Source organism: Chrysemys picta, chromosome 7, assembly GCF_011386835.1.
Source record: "Chrysemys picta bellii isolate R12L10 chromosome 7, ASM1138683v2, whole genome shotgun sequence".
Classification (NCBI taxonomy): domain Eukaryota; kingdom Metazoa; phylum Chordata; order Testudines; family Emydidae; genus Chrysemys; species Chrysemys picta.
This window is the reverse complement of record NC_088797.1, coordinates 89,289,904-89,304,778: the sequence shown is the minus strand read 5'-3', so window position 1 is coordinate 89,304,778 and position 14,875 is coordinate 89,289,904. Positions and strand designations below refer to the sequence as shown.

General features: G+C 42.2%; 1 protein-coding gene across 1 annotated transcript in view; it reads left to right on the top strand.

Annotated features, from left to right (window-relative positions):
• The first annotated feature begins 3,606 nt into the window (after window positions 1-3,606).
• P4HA1 (prolyl 4-hydroxylase subunit alpha 1) overlaps window positions 3,607-14,875 on the top strand; it is a 59,521-nt gene continuing 48,252 nt past the window's right edge. Inside the window, 1 exon segment of the mRNA XM_005301734.5 lies at window positions 3,607-3,857. The gene's annotated coding sequence lies outside the window, so the exon portion shown is untranslated.

The window sequence follows — 14,875 nt, the reverse complement described above, 5'->3', positions numbered from 1 at the left end:
GGTGTCTCTCGCCAGTTTCTAATAAGAAGTAAAACTGGTGCAGGATCTGACAAGGAGATACAAAATTAGCACAGCAAGGCTGTTTTAAGCCAAGTTCTAGAGATTGTATGATAATTGATATAAGTTTATATTATGTGGGGTATTGAAAAGGAGTAATCTTTCTTCTGGACTGACATCTCCTGGAGTCCTACATGAAGTTGTTAGAGATTGTCAGTGTCTGATTTCCTATACTTCATTATACTGCTTTCTGACTCCTTTAACCTTGGGTCTAGAACTCCATTATTTTTAGTTTCCCCAGTCCCTTCCCCCTTATTTTCCCCCTGAATCCTTCAAATATACTGAAACCAAAAACTCCCTAAATTCCTTCCCCCTTCACAATGTGGAGATTTCCCAAAGTCCCAGATGGATCTGACTAACCTGTCCACTCTTCTGGTATGAAGAAGTTCCTCTAGGGGGAACCTCAACATCCACTCCATGCAAAACTAGAGTACTGGGGTAGGGGTGTGTGTGTGTGTGTTTTCATAGGCCCAACATCCTGTGGGGAGTTGTACTAACTAAGCTATATTTCTACTCCTCTTTCCTCCATTTACATCTTTATTTTAGCACATGGTTACACCACTCTTTCTCCCCCAAATCATTTGTAATCCTTTATTTAATTCCTCATATTCTGGAATTTAAATAATATACTCTGAACCACTCATAAGGGTATCATAAGCAAAGGTGACACTCTGCTTTGTTTCTTAAATCTGAGAAAGATGGGGGAAAGCAATGAGACAGCCTTCTGGATGTCCATCTCCTTATGAAACTTTTTCTTGACTTTCCTGTTCTGTTTTTGGGTGATCTCTCTCCTATATTTTATTGCCAATCTTTATTTTGACTTGCTTGTTCAATGTCTACAAAAACAACAAGGAGTCTGTGGCACCTTAAAGACTAAAATTTATTTGGGCATAAGCTTTCGTGGGTAAAAACCTCACTTCTTCAAAGTGTGTGTCCTCTTGGGAACAAGGTATGTCTTCTAATCCTTTAATCATTCTTGTATCTCTTCTCTGAACCCTCTCCAATTTACCAACACCCTTCTTGAATTGTTCAGAGCTGGACAAAGTATTCCAGTAGCAGTTGCACCACTGCCAAATACACAGATTAAAATAACCTCGCTACTTGTATTCAATATTCAACTGTTAACATCTCCAAGAATTGCACTACTCCTTTGGGGCATTAGCCATCAGCAAGGTAGGAGTGATGACCTATACATTCTGGTAAAGGATACCTGATATGAGGGAAACATTGTGGTATTATCAATAGCTCTTGTGGCTAACTACCGCCATTATGAAAGACACGGGACTACGGTATGTGGACCTCTGAAGGGAGAACTCTGGACTCAAAGCTATTATGTCTCCTAGTTTGTTCTTGTGTGGCTATCTGAAGAAACCTGAAACAAATAGCTCATACTAGTATCTAGCAATGGTACTCCAATTTTTTTCCTTAGGCTTGCACAGTTGCAGTTAATTATGCTAAGTTGATAACCATTTATTCACTGCCTTTGTGGTATATTGCCTGCCTCCTAGCCCTATATATTTATAAGGCTCTGGGACTATCACCTCCAATGCATTTGTCAGGACTCTGCCTATACCAAAGATTTAATTACTCCCAGTAATGCTTCCAACAAGTGGTGACCAAAAGCGTCTCAGAACTTGTTTTTAAAATGAAAAATGGTTTTTGACTACATTTTTTGTGTGAAAGTTTCTATCTTTATCTAATGACAGGTTTCAGAGTAGCAGCCGTGTTAGTCTGTATTTGCAAAAAAAGGAGTACTTGTGGCACCTTAGAGACTAACAAATTTATTTGAGCATAAGCTTTCGTGGGCTACAGCCCATTTCATCGGATGCATAGAATGGAACATATAAGTGAGGAGATATATATATACATACAGAGAACATGAAAAGTTGGGAGTTGCCCACTCTAAGAGGCTAATTAATTAAGATGAGCTATTATCAGCAGGAGGAAAAAAAAGTTTGTAGTGATAATCAAGATGGCCCATTTGAGACGGTTTGACATTGAATCTATTTCCCCATGTTAAATATCCTCACACCTTCTTAGAGTGGGCAACTGCCACCTTTTCATGTTCTCTGTATGTATATATATCTCCTCACTATATGTTCCATTCTATGCAGCTGATGAAGTGGGCTGTAACCCACAAAAGCTTATGCTCAAATAAATTTTAGTCTCGAAGGTGCCACAAGTACTCTTGTTCTTCTTTATCTAAAATGTCTGTTTTTTGTCAAAGCATTTTTGGGGGTTTTCTGATTGTAAAATTTTGTATTTGAAATTTTTATCCTGCCAAAATATTAAATTACCATGTGAGCTCTATCCCATTCTATTTGCAGTGATCTCATTGGTGCTGGGAAAGAGGCATGCATGGGGGACAGGACTGTGAGAACTGAGCGAGGGTTGTACAAATACTCATGTAACATGGTTCTCTGTAAAGCCCATTGTTAATTTTACCCTAAACTCAACACGTTGGATATAAGGAGCTTTTGGTGATGTGAGCCAGAGCACATCTTTCCATGGTAGGTAGGTACTTCCAGTGCTTAATTTGTGCCAGGGCTGAGCCCTGGTGCCTCCAGGCTTGGCAGTTACCATAGGTGGTGTGTATAAGAGGCTGTGGGAGGCCTCCCCCAAAAGGACTAGCCATGCAGGAGGACAAATGCCACGGATGCTGTGCAGATCACCTCCTTGTGGAGGCATGCTAGTTTACTGCCTTTGGAGTGCCAGAAACAATGCTCCCTAGAATGAGGAGGCCAAGAGTGGCAGGGGGAGTGAGTGGTGAGGGGCTTCAGAGGAAAAGGCAGAGGGGGGGAGGGGCCCGGCTACACACAGCAGTGGCCCCCTCACTTCTAGGGAACTTCTTGTAGTGAAGCCTTTCCCAATAGAAGATTTTTGCAGTACCTGTGCCCAGCACATCAGCGCTTGCTGTGTCCATTATCAGGGGCTAGCCGTGTTAGTCTGTATCTACAAAAACAACAAGGAGTCTGGTGGCACCTTAAAGACTAACAGATTTATTTGGGCATAAGCTTTCGTGGGTAAAAATCTCACTTCTTCAGGTGCATCTGAAGAAGTGAGGTTTTTACCCACGAAAGCTTGTGCCCAAATAAATCTGTTAGTCTTTAAGGTGCCCCCAGACTCCTCCTTGTTTGTGTCAATTATGAAAATTAAAAAACTGTTTGAGCCCCAGTAAGTGAAAGCACTGGGTTCCTTTGTCTACTTAGTAGGGGGGACCCTGCCTCAGTTTCTCTTCATCCTGCCCCCAGCGTAAATCCTAACTTTTCTCTTGTGGGCCTGCTGTTTGTGGCTGGGGGTGGATTAGAGCCTCTAATTTAGAGAAGCCTGGGCTGAGCAGAAAGGCGAAGGGGATTTGGCTTTGGCACGTGTACAAGTGACAGGTCAGAGGCCACCAGGAGGGCCGCTAGCCGAGAGGATACTGTTGGGGTAAGGGGCAGAGGCTACCCCGGGGGACCATGCTGTTTGCCCACTGTTCCGCCTTTAGGTGCGCACGTAGCCACGCCCCCGAAGAAGCCACGCCCACAGTTTCCAGGGTGACTGTCTCTCAGGCTGCTGCGCTTGCGCAGGGCGCTACTGCTGTGCTCGAGCTCACGTAGGCGCAGCGTGGCCAGCAGCTGTGGCCGCCTCCCCATCCGCGGGCGGAGCGACACGGGCCCCGGCCGATATAAAGATTCCGAAGAGGCCCAGCGACTCTGGGGCTGCGCCACACAGCAGGTCCTACCGTGTCTACCCTCGGCTCGGCTCGGCGCAGGGAGAGCGGGGCCCAGCAGCACCAGCCAGCAGCCTCCTTCCCTCAGGTGAGGCGCCATCCTACCTGCTGTCCCGCCCCGCCCCCGGGGCGTGAGCGGAGCCGCGGGCGGCTGACCCCGCCGAGGTGGCCTTTCTGGGGAGTCTCTTCCCTTGGGGCCGGGGCTGCTTATCTCTCTCGCCTGCTGTCGTCAGGCGCCTGCTCCACCCGCGGGGGTTTGCGGCGGGCCGGACCCACCGGGTACCGGGAGTAGCGGGGGTGGGGTGTTAAAAGCGGCGAGAGCTCGCGGCCCGAGAGAACCTGTGCGGTCCGGAGCTGGGTCCGAGGGTCTTTTCTGGGCCGTGAGCCGCGCCAGCAGCCTCCTCGGGCCCAGCTGGAAGGGGGTGTCCAGGCAGATGAAGTCATCCACCCACTTTAGGACCTCCCAAGCTGATCCCGAATCTTCTTTCCGTGAAGGAAGCATATTTGCAGCAGATTATTCTGCGTATTGATCGGGTTAAGCACGTGTTTGCTACTTCTGAAATGGGATCAGATTTCTTCTCTAGTCAAGTGCAGTTATGCAATGGATTATCCATCTATATTCTTAGCCTGTGCCCATTGTCATGGCACCAGAGTGCATATTAGATATTTGTTTAAACAAGAATACTGTAGCCTGAGGTTACACAGATGGGTTTTCCTTGTAACTCCTGAGTTCCAGTCTTTAGCAGACTGAATTGCATTGGGGCAGTTTAAAGCAGTTTCTTTGAATTAGAAGGGGAAAAAACTTGTAGTAATAAGCTTTTGGGCTATTTTATTTGTGCATCAGATGCTAGAAATATGTGTTTATGCTGAACTCTGTAGAGTGATCTCTTTGCGAGTCAGTGGAAAAGACATGAGAATCAAGAATTAGTTGTTGCAAGCAAGGATTACATACTATACACAATTTTTACTCTCTAGTTTATTTTAAAGAGGTGTAGTTCTTTTTTTGAGTTTCCTATTGGAAAGAACTTTGGAGAGATGAAATGTCCATTACGTGAGTGGGGGAGGAGTGATACGTGGCAGTAGCATTCTTTCACTAACCTTTTGCTTGCTTTATGAACTTCTGGAAAGAAGTTTTTCATTTCTCCTATTACAGTTAGTGTTGCATAATATGAATAAAGAGCATGCAATTTAATCAAAAAATATACAGATGTGGAAAACCTGACATTGCATAAATCCCATTACTTTCTTCTAATTTTTGGTCACTAGTATTTTTTCAGAGTCTTTCTCTGAAAAAAAGAGCTTACTCCAAGCTATTTGTGATTTATCAGGAACTGCTAGTCTAAGCAGTTCTTATTTTGAGAAGTTTAAAGTTGCATCACCCTGTCAGTTATCAGAGACTAAATAGATTTTACACTGACTTTTGTAGGAACAAAAGTACATTTAAACAGACTTCAATTATGTACATATGGTGTTAAAAGCAAAATAGAAATGAAATTTTAAATGTAACTAGCTTTAATTGTAGCTTATGTTTAAGTGGGAATATGAAATGTAGCCGATGATTGGGTCAGTAGAAGCTTTGCATACATCATATTTATTTTTATCTTGTGGCAAGCAATTTAATTGCTAGAGGCCTGGTAATTTATTTTCATGTTTAAGATCCTGAAAAAAACCACTTCATTCATTCTGACCATTACTTTGTAATGCAGTACTTTGCAAACTAGTAGGTTACAGAGGCAACTTTTTTTCTGTTTGTAAGGCTGGGTCTACATTATGAATCTTACAGAGGCACAGCTCCCGCCTAGTCACTCTTTGCTGGCGGGGAAGAGCTCTCCTGCTGGCATAACTAAACCACCCCCGACGAGCTCGCAGGTATGCCATTGGCCTTGGCTACACTGGCAATTCACAGCGCTGCACTTGCTGCGCTCAGGGGTGTGAAAAAACACCCCTCCCCCCCCCGAGCACAGCGAGTGCAGCGCTGTAAAGCGCCACTGTAATCAGTGCCTGCAGCGCTGCACGCTCGCTCGCAGCACTGCAAGCTATTCCCCTCGGAGAGGTGGAGCTCTTGCAGCGCTGCGAGAGAGCTCTCGCAGTGCTGGCGGCGCGACTACACTCGCGCTTCACAGCGCAGCGTGGTGTATCCGCGAGTGTAGCCAAGGCCATTATAGCTTAGACACTACTGCGATGGTTCCATCGAACCGGCTGTGTCTACAGTGGGGGTTAGGTTGGCCTAATGACAACGCACAGGGTGTGAAGTTTTTCACAGCTCTGAGCCATGTATTTAGGTTGACCCAAGTTTTAGGTGTAGACCAGGCTGTAATGTAGGTTGGAGCTAAGGCAGAAGAAAATATCAGACTAGATGTACCTTTTTAGTAATACTGTTGTATGAATATACAAAAATTAAGGTTTGAAGCAAATTATTGTACTTACCCAGCTAAAGATGACCGAGAAAACCTCTGATTGCTTATAGTAAATGCATCAAATGTTTTACAAATATATTTTTTTTAACTTCCACTTGTGAGCTGGTGGGTGGCCTAATAGGCCTGTGCATTGCTGTGAAGAAGCCCTGTGTTCCCTTCCTGCTCACTCCATTAGTTTGGGGCTGGGAGTCTGCAGAGGCAATGTAGTCAGTCTCAAGGAGATAGTTTGTTCTGCACTGCTTGCTATGAATCCCTTTGTCAAATTAGGTCCTGCCTATATATGAGAGATTTCCACTAGTGTAGTTAAATCAATGCAAACCCCTGCATAGCTATAATGCACTGCATAGCTTTAAAATGGGGCTTATGCTTATGTTAATAATCTGATCCTACACTGGATCAAGGTAATTGCACCACCATAACCCATGCTCTTACATCCGTGTAGTGTAGCTACATTAGGGATTTGCATTGGTGTAACTACTCTAATATAGACAGAGTGTAAATCTTACTCCTGGGGAAATTCTGTGCCAAAAAATAAAAAATAATGCACATGCGATTTTAAAATTCTGCAAATTTTATTTGTCAAAATAACAGTATATAATCATTCCAGTTATTTTGGTAATTTATTTCAAAATACTTTACCAAAGTATGACTGTAACACACACACACACACACACACACACACACACACACACAGCAGAGAGTTAGAAACCCCTAGGACAACAGAGTTCCTGTTTCTCTGCCCCCGCCCCCCCAGAGCCCAGTCATGGGGGGGGGGGGGCAGAGCCCAGCTTCCCCTGCCCCGAGCCCAGCTGTGGGGATCCCCTGGCCCCCCTCCCAGCCCAGACACTCTCACCTCCTACCCTCCTAGAGCCCAGGGATCCAGAGGGAGAAACAGCCTGATGCTGGTCTTGGTCCTGTGTGCTGTCACCTCCTTCAGGGCATGCTGGGGACTGCAGCTGCCAGGAACCCTCCAGCTCCCTCGCCCTCCCCTCTGGCACGGTCTTCTATTTGCAAGCTGGGCTCTGCTGGGTCCAGCAGCCCCTAGTGGAGGCCAGCAGCTGTGCAGTCCATTTCTGAGGGGCAGGGGAATGGAAATTCTGCACACACAACACTAATTTCTGCCAAATTCTGCATTGTGCAGTGGTACAGAATTCCCCCAGGAGTACCTGCAACTCTGCATCCAGCCACGAGTAGGTGCCTTAGAGTTGAGATGCATGAGGGGGTGAGAGTGGTTGGGCTGGGAGGAGATATGAATTTTTGTCTGTTGTTACAGATGTACTTGTTGACAGGTTTTTTGAAATTGCCAAAATAATTGAAACTGGCATGATTATATAGTGTTATTTTGACAAATAAAATTTGCAAAATTTTAAAATATTGTGTGCATAATTTTTTTGGCACAGAATTCCCCCAGGAGTAGTTGCGGGAAACTTGGCCGCTAGCACTCCCTCCTGGTGGCCACTTTCTCGGCCATAGTGATCCCTCTCAGCCGGTGTCTTACCCAGACTCCTGCACTGGGTCTTTTTGGCTCATCCCTGTGGCAGAGTTATGTAACCGTTCAGTTCGCTTCTGGGGTTCAGGACTAAACAAAAGGTCCTTTGCCAATTCTGGGCTCAACTCCAAACTGTAAGTGTTTTTTGCTATTCCTGTATTTGACTCCAGTTCCCTTACCCATGTAGACCCTGGCTCAGGACTCCTCTCCATCAGAGAGACCTGTCTCCTCCACAGTCTCTTTCCAGCTGTTCTCTTTCAGGGCAGGTTAGGTCAACTTATTACTATGGTGGTTCATGCCCAGACTACCCTCCTTCTGTCAGTAGTTTGTGTCCTCACCAGGAGGGCTTCCACCAACTTAAGGGGAAGGGGGGGGTGCTCCACATGCAGCTCTGTGCCCGGAGCCTGGCTCCCTGCTCCCTGCCATCGGGAGCCTGGCTGCCCCCCAGGGCTTCCTGCTTCCCGCTGGGGATGTAAGCTGCCTTATGTTGACCAAACTCTATAGTGTAGACCAAGCCTCAGTCTACTTATATGGCTTAGTTCTGCCTCTTTTATCCAGGATGTGGTTAGATCCCCGCTGCGCCCACTCCCCCACCCCCGACAGAAATTCAGAACATGACTATTTGGGTCCTTTCCCTTGCCTTGCTGATGATGGTAGTTAAGCTCAATAACAGACTGCATCCAGCTGAACAATATTGTCTCATAGTTTACTTGTGCTCCCCTGTCAGTCTATATCAGGGTGGATTGATTTAAATCAAAGCGATTTTAAATAATTGATTTTAATGATTTGAATCCGCAAACAGGAAACATTGATTTAAAATTGATTTTAATCAAGTTTTGCATTTGTACTTTTTAGTTGTTTTCCTAAAGAAAGTTTTTCATTGGTTGGTAACCATCATAACGTTGATTTGCAACTAACCATAGCCTTTACACTAAATTTGGTTGTTCTTTTTGCTAACTGGGAAGATGCGCTATATCTGTACTAATTTATTTAAGCAATTATATAGTTGATTGATATTTTTATTTGTGATTTGTGCCACGCTCTAATTGAATGGAAATTCAATTAAATGCACAAACCCAACATTTTAATTAAAAAAAAATTTACCTTAAGTGTGCTGGATATGTAAGGAAAAATAATTAAAAATGTTTTGCATTAAAAACTAATTTATTAAATAAACTACTACCTGTTAGGGAATTGAAGGGATTGAACTAGTATATTTCATCCTCTCCTCACTAGTTTTTATTCATAAATTGGAAAAGGAAAACAAACTTTCCTGCTTTTTCAGTTGGTTTCTAACTTCTGAATGAACTAGTCATTGCACTGAGAGAGTTGAATAAACTGAAATGAAAATCTGGTTTAGCATTGCAGCAAACTGATTCCAGGTGCTTAGTCAGTGGCTTCTACCAGTTCAGTGGTCTGACTTTCTTTAAAACAAGGCAGAAAATATGTACTGTTCAATATTTTTTTATTTTTATTTAATTTGAATGCTTTTAATATAATACATTTAGATCTTAACAGAACTGTCAATTTTAAATTTACTTTTAAATAGTTTTACATTTAATTTAAATAAAAACAGATTTAAAACTCTTTATCCATCCTGGTCTGTATCTTGTTTCTTGTCAGAATTAGACTGTAAGTCCCTTGGGGAGGGACCATCTTTTTGTTCACTGTTTGTACAGTGCCTTGCACAATGGGATCATAGCCTGTGACTAGAGTCACTAGGTAGTTGCTACAATAATCAAATGATAAATAACAAGCGATATGAATTAAAACTGATTTTAGTTATTTTTGTGCAAGTCTGTGTGTAGACATTTCTGTTTCAAAATTGGACGTAGCTAGAGTTGATTTTAGTTAAAGTTGGTCAATTGCCAACTTTAACTAAAGTAGTTAACTACTTTAATTCCAAAATAGCATCCATACATACTTGCACAGAAATAACTAAATCAGTTTTAATTCACACTCCTTATTTCAGTATAATTTTGTGTGTAGATCAGCCCAAAGTAGAGATGAAAAGGATTTTTGTTTAAAAAAAAAAAAAAAAAAAAAAAAAAAAAAATCCCCAAGCCTTCATCTTTTCCTAGACCCATAGAACTGGAAGGGACCTCGAGAGGTCATCTAGTCCAGTTCCCTGCACGCAAGGCAGGTCTAAGCATTATCTAGACTATCCCTGACAGGTATTTGTCCAACCTGCTCTTAAAAATCCCCAATAGTGGAGATTCCACAACCTCTCTATGCAATTTATTCCAGTGCTTAATCACTCTGACAGTTAAGAAGTTTTTTCCTAATGTCCAACCTAAACTGCACTGCCCTTGCTGCAATTTAAGCCCATTGCTTCTTGTCCTATCCTCAGAGGTTAAGAAGAACAATTTTTCTCCCACCTCCTTGTAACAACCTTTTATGTACTTGAAAACTTATCATATTCCCCCTCAGTCTTCTCTTCTCCAGACTAAACAAACCCAATTTTTTTTCAATCTTCCCTCATAGGTCATGTTTTCTACACCTTTAATCATATTTGTTGCTCTTCTCTGGACTTTCTCCAATTTGTCCACATCTTTCCTGAAATGTGGTACCCAGAACTGGACACAATACTCCAGTTGAGGCCTGATCAACGCACAGTAGAGCAGAAGAATTACTTCTCGTATCTTGTTAACAATACTCCTTCTAATACATCCCAGAATGTTTGCTTTTTTTGCAACAGTGTTACACTGTTAACTCATATTTAGCTTGCGATCCACTATGACCCCCAGATCCTTTTCCGCAGTACTCCTTTGTAGGCAGTCATTTCCCATTTTGTATGTGTACAACTGATTGTTCCATTCTAAGTGGAGTACTTTGCATTTCTCCTTATTGAATTTCATCCTATTTACTTCAGACCATTTCTTCAATTAGTCCAGATCATTTTTAATTTTAATCCTATCCTCCAAAGCACTTGCAACCCCTCCCAGCTTGGTATTGTCCGCAAACTTTATAAGTATACTCTCTATGCCATTATCTAAATCATTGATGAAGATATGAACAGAACCGGACCTTGCGGGATCCCACTCATGTCCTTCCAGCATGACTGTGAACCACTGATAACCCCTCTCTGGGAATGATTTTCCAACCAGTTATGCACCCACCTTATAGTAGCTCCATCTAGGCTGTATTTCTCTAGTTTGTCTATGAGAAGGTCATGTGAGACAATATCAAAAGCCTTACCAAAGTCAAGATATACCACATCTACCGCTTCTCTCTTCCCCACCCCCAAAAAAATCCACAAGGCTTGTGACCCTGCCAAAAAAACCTATCAGGTTGGTTTGACACGATTTGTTCTAGACAAATCCATGCTGACTGTTATCACCTCATTATCTTCTAGGTGTTTGCAAATTGATTTCTTAATTATTTGCTCCCTTATCTTTCTGGGTACATACATGAAGCTGACTGGTTTGTAATTCCCCAAATTGTCCTTATTTCCCTTTTTATAGATGGGCACTATATTTGCCCTTTTCCAGTCTTCTGGAATGTCTTCCATGACTTTTCAAAGATAATTGCTAATGGCATAGATATCTCCTCAGTCAGCTCCTTGAGTATTCTAGGATGCATTTAATCAAGCCCTGGTGATTTAAAGGCATCTAACTTGTCTAAGTAATTTTTGACTTGTTCTTTCCCTATTTTAGACTCTGATCCTACTTCATTTTCACTGGCATTCACTATGTTGGATGTCCAATTGCCACCAACCTTCTTGGTGAAAACCGAAACAAAAGTCATTAAGCACCTCTGCCATTTCCACATTTTCTGTTACTGTCTTTCCCCCCTCATTGAACAATGAGCCTACTCTGTCCTTCGTCTTCCTCTTGCTTCTAACGTATTTATAGAATGTTTTCTTGTTACCCTTTATGTCCCTAGCTAGTTTGATCTCATTTTGTGCCTTAGCCTTTCTGATTTTCTCCCTACACACTTGTGTTATTTGTTTATATTTATTCTTTGTAATTTGACTGAGTTTCCCCTTTTTGTAGGACTCCTTTTTTGAGTTTTAGATCATTGAAGATCTCCTGGTTAAGTCAGCATGATCTCTTGTCATACTTCCTGTCCTTCCTACTCAGTGGGATAGTTTGCTCTTTTGCCCTTAATAATGTCTCTTTGAAAAACTGTCAACTGTCAATTGTCTTTCCCCTTAGACTTGCTTCCCATGGGATTTTCCCTACTGACTCTTTGAGTTTGCTAAAGTCTGCCTTCCTGGAATCCATTGTCTTTATTGTGCTGTTCTACCTCCTACCAGTCCTTAGAATCGTGATCACTTTCACCCAGGTTGCCTTCCGCTTTCAAATCCCCAACCAGTTCCTCCCTATTTGTCAAAATCAAATCTAGAACAGTCTCCACCTTCCGAAATAAAAAATTGTCTCCAATACATTCCAAGAACTTGTTGGATAATCTGTGCCCTGCTGTGTTATTTTCCCAACAGATGTCTGGGTAGTTGAAGTCATCACCAGGTCCTGTGCTTTGGATGATTTTGTTAGTTGTTTAAAAAAAGCCGCATCCACCTCTTCTTCTGCCTGGTTTGGTGGTCTGTAGTAGACCTGTACCATGACATCACCCTTGTTTTTTACACCTTTTATCCTTCCCCAGAGACTTTCAACAAGTCTCTTATTTATCTCAACCTCAGTCCAAGTGTATACATTTTATATATATATATACTACTATATATATCTCAATCAAAAAGGCAACACCTCCTCCCTTTTTTCCCTGCCTGTCCTTCCTGAGCGAGCTGTACCTTTCTATACCAATATTCCAGTCATGCGTATTATCCCACCAAGTTTCCGTGATGCCAACTATGTCATAATGGTTTATTTACTAGCATTTCGAGTTCTTCCTGCTTATTCCCCATATTTCTTGCATTAGTATACAGACATCTAAGATACTGATTTGATTCCCCACCAGTTCTGTCTTCTTTCACTTATTTCTGCTATAACAGACCATGCTCCCTCCAGATTTTGACCCTTTTAACACTTTCAGTGATTAACGTTTGCTTAATGTCTTTGACAAAGATTCAACACTTTAATTTCTTCAGTTAAAATATTAAGAGCCCCTTGATAAATGTCGTCATACCTCCCAATTGTTTAAGAAAACCAGAGATCAGACTTCATCTTCATATTTCCAAGGTAAAAAGCAGCCAGAAAATGTTTGTGCCACATCTTCTTTATACACCATAAACTGTCAAAATCCAATTTAAAATAAATAACAAAAACTAGGGGGAAAAAAACCTAAGAGTTAACTCAGTTACAAATGTGTCATTAAAGAGAATGTCATAAACATTTTCTAGTTAAGAAAAAAAGTGTTTAGGAGAGGAGACATTTACCCATATATGTTCTGCTCATTTGCATCTGTGTGAAAAGTAGATATTTAAATTGGTCTTCATAATACAGCTCTTTAATATTAAGAGTTCAGATAACTGGTTTTTAGAACTTCTGTACTAAAATTCTTGTGTGATTTCCACTATTTGTCTGAAAATTCACACTTCTGAGTTTATAATTGCCTAGTGGTACACAGTGGTTCATGGAACTCTACTGCCTTTAGGAATTCCACTAGTAAAGGATTTTTCTTCTTCTGTCTGAACAGCTTCTTGTCAGTCAGTTCTCATCTCAACCTCAGTATTTTCCTTAGCAGTTCTAAAGCTTGTCTCCATTCTCTTGAGCTTTCCTTTTTAGGTTATGTCCAAGTATGTTATGTAATTTGAATTTAGCTATTTTCAGGAAGGGGAGGGATTCCCAGTTTCAGTGTTCCCAAATATTAAAGAGTTCCTTCTCATTTGACTTGTTCCTTTTTAGCCTCTTCATATCAGGAAAGTTCACTGGAGTTAGATTTATTACTATTTTAAATAGCTGATTCTCAGCCTTCAGATGCTGAACAGCCAACGTAAGCGTATCATACTGTATTGTTGAAGTCCTGAATTTGATGTCATAAAAATTTTGCAGCATGACGTGTCATATGAAGAGTGGCCTAGTGGTTAGGGCATTAGCTTGGCATGTGGAAGAGCCAGGTTCAATTCCTTGCTCTGTTACAGACTTCCTGTATGATCTTCTCTTAAGATTTGTCCATAAGGTTATTCTGTAGCAGCGGTTCTCAAAGTGTGGAGGGCGGAGGAACCTTTTTATTGGGGGGGGCTGGGGCCAGCCCCTATGTGGGGACGAGGAGGGAGTGCCCCCATTCCTGCTCCGGCCTCGCTCCTTTTCTTCCCCCAGACCAGCTCTGATTCCAGCTGCAGCTCCATTCTGTCCCTAGTCCAGCCCCAGCTCAGCTCTGCCCTCATTCCTTCTCCATCCCCAGACCAGTTTCGCCCCAAGCTCTGCTGCTGAGGCAGCCTTGGCTGTGCTGTAATGGAGGGTGTGTGTGGACCGATTCCATTACGCCCCCACCCCCCTTTACCAGTGACTGGAAAAGTTTGAGCACCACTAGAGTAAGATAGGACATGAATTTTAAAGCAGACCAGCTATACTAGAATAACTACATGTGTAGACAGACTTTCTGCCTAACTGTAAAATGGTATCCCTTTCCCTACCACATGGGGGTATTGTAAGGATAAATACAGTGATTTGGGCTAAATAAGTACCTTATTGCACATCTTCAACAATTCAACACTGATAGGGTGAAAAGCATTATTTGACTTCCAGTAAGCAAAGAATTAACTCCAGCCTCATCTCTCTCAAAGGTGTTAGGAAAGTGGAGGCCTGATCAGGTGCTCCAAAGAAAATACTATTAAAAACAGTTGAGTGATCAGATGGAAGAGGATTTTGTGGAACTCTGCCTCCTCCCAACAGTTATTACAATTAAGGTTTAATCCAAGTTTGGAAAAGCAGGAAGTGTGTTTAACTGGCCACATTTTGCTTAGTTTCTTTTAATGTGGGCACACTGAGGGTCAAAAATAAAGCCTTGGATAAAAATTTCACTTGGTGAAAGACTTATCTTGTTGATGAAAAAGCTGACCCTTTGTTGGCACATTGGGCTACATATAAGACCATAAACAACCTCCTAAACTTTTATATCTGTGTTTTTAAATGGATCAGATTGTGTTGGTATATAACTAGTGAGGTGTGGATACCAGAACTGGTGTGTTGCAGTTGGATCCTTGCTTATAAGACCATACTTACCACAACAGTATATCTTTTGGGAATTGGTTGCTGAAGAATTACATGATTGAAAGAACTTCAAAGTTAAAGTTCTGGT